General features: G+C 38.4%; 1 protein-coding gene across 1 annotated transcript in view; it reads left to right on the top strand.

The window, feature by feature from the left end:
- Window positions 1-2,314: 2,314 nt before the first annotated feature.
- LOC144960908 (uncharacterized) overlaps window positions 2,315-2,487 on the top strand; it is an 8,738-nt gene continuing 8,565 nt past the window's right edge. The window contains exon 1 of the mRNA XM_078894293.1: window positions 2,315-2,487. This exon is cut by the window's right edge and continues 355 nt beyond it. The gene's annotated coding sequence lies outside the window, so the exon portion shown is untranslated.

The following is a 2,487-nucleotide window of genomic DNA, read 5'->3' as shown; positions in this document are numbered from 1 at the left end:
GGGGGGGGGGGGGGAATCAGAAAAAAATATTGACTGCACAGGGATCAATCTCAAATCCTTTGCTTATGAAGCGAGTGCTTACCAACTGAGCTATCGGGATCCCAGGGGTGTCGTTATTCCTGGGTTTTCAAGATGGCGTGTGGTGAGATCTGTGAATATGTAAAAGTTTGATGCACGGACCAGTGCCTAAGAGATGACATGTCTCAACGTTAGAATGTGTATTTCTCATGTTTACAAAAGGGTTATACCAGTTACGCTTTCATTCTCCAATGTATATAGTCATTGTTTTGGCCGTAAACAGTGCTTGAACGCCATTTAACATAACTAAACTAATTTTTTAATATCAAGTTCCAATATGAGAGTACGGCACAAGAACACAAATGCGCACATCTGGTTTGGATTTTAATTTAACTCAAATCACTGCAGATGAGTTTTGAATACCAAAATTTACAAGCACTTCTTCTTCTTCTTCTTCGTTCCTCTGATGGACATCTATGGCTGCAGTCCGATATCTGCTATGAAGTCTATGGTCCGCTTTAGGTCCTCAGCCTCACCATAGAGCTTTGTGTTGAGTGTTGTAGGGGTGACCCAGTGGTTCGAACGTTGCACGTTGTATAATGGGCAATCCATAAGCACATGTAAAGTGGTTTCATGGTCGGTTCCACATGGGCAATAAGGGGTTGTTCCAATGGAAAAGAAAGAGAATCGACTCAAAAGGGAAAACTTCATCGCCGTGGGACAAAAAACTAGAGAGCAAATTAAAGTGACACCAAAGGAAGATATTGCCCAAATCAATGTCCCAAATCTCAAACCACCACCGTGGAAAAAAAAAAGAAACAAGCACTTCAAAATGAGTAGATCAACATTTTGCGATATTTAAAAAAAATTTTAAACAAAGTAACAAACAAAAACAAAAAAAATAACACAACTAGGTATTAACCACAATAAGATGGAATTTGGACTGATGTTTAGAGAAACAACTGATTTTTCAAATGAATTTAATAAATTGAAAGAGGCTGTTATTGTTTTCCCACTATTCCAACATATTATAAGACCTTAAATATCCATAATTGCTCCCATTGGATATGGCATTGCCTGTATCAGTTAACCTCACTGACCCAGACAAGTAGCTAGCATGGAAGGTAATGGACCCTTGAGAGTTCTATCCACTGCTAAACTTTTGCTGTGGTTCCATATGAACAAACGCTGATTCCATTCAGTGTAGTGTAAACACGTGTTCAGATTGGTTGGTAAGAAAGCGATCTCATAGGGAGGGGAGAAAATCAGTTTTTTTTTTGGTTTTTTTTTGTTGATAGTACAAGATTATGATTATCGGGTATCATCTGCCAAATATTGCTATAAAGATGTAGCTAACCAGGAGTTTTACTCAAATGTATCATGTCGCTATTTTGAGTAATAATAGAGGGCACACAGGTCCTGTCAGTCTCAGAGCAAAGCATTGAATGGATGGATTTCACCTTGTCAGGACCCTCCCCCCTCCCCCTCCCTTTCAACACACACCTAATCAAACAAACGCTCATGCCGGCACACACAGACACACAACACCACACACACACACACACACACACACACACACACACACATACATACACAGGGATAAAATTAAATTGGGAAAAAAGCTGACCTTATGCAATAATATTACCTAGGTCATTGACCTCATATATTGGAGTCAACATAATATTAATACTTCAGTCAACCCCCTCCCAAAAATATAATATTATCTGACATCATCTGAACACACTTTGAAGGGACTAATCAGACACATGAAATGTGTGTTGATTCACTATAGGAGATGCTGATGAAATAAGCCATAGCTCACGTATTTTTACTAGAGATTTTTTTTAAAAATTTTCCTCCATTGGAAAGGTGAAAAGCAGAATGTTTGCCTTGAATGCAGAATGTATACCAATTAAGTGAAATTATTCGGTATATTGCAAAACATCTGGACCAGAGGTCAATGTCGTTATCCAGGTTGCCATGGAGCCAAACTTTATCCAGTTTCTATAGAGTGAAACGGTTAATAGCAATTCTTTTCTGCCCTTTGGATAGGACTCTAGTCTATTGCAAGATATTATGCATCAGATCTAACAGACCCAGCTACCCTATCACTACTGGGTGGACAAGTTGTCAGGAAAAAATCTCGAATTCACCCTGGTTCAATCTCAGTCCCTCTACATGTGAAGCGAATGCTCTCTACCAAACTGAGCTATCGGGACCCAGAGAATGTCAATAAGTCAATTTATTTATTCTAACCCCTTTTTAAAATTTTTTTTTGTTGTATTTTTGCAGAAAGTATCTCTCTTGGAATTTCTGAACTCAGGAATGGATGTGGTTCAACAGTTTACAAATATAAAAACAACTGCTGAAAAAGCAACAGAATTAATTTCCGAATTTAACGCAAGCCATTTTGAATACAAAATTCAGGCCGGGAGTGACAGGAACTCTTTTAAACTGCTTCACTTTAGT

The sequence above is a fragment of the Berghia stephanieae genome, unplaced genomic scaffold, assembly GCF_034508935.2.
Source record: "Berghia stephanieae isolate SIO BIC M18660-M18661 unplaced genomic scaffold, UCSD_Bste_1.3 scaffold1020, whole genome shotgun sequence".
Classification (NCBI taxonomy): Eukaryota; Metazoa; Mollusca; class Gastropoda; order Nudibranchia; family Aeolidiidae; genus Berghia; species Berghia stephanieae.
This window is presented reverse-complemented; position numbering and strand designations above follow the sequence as displayed.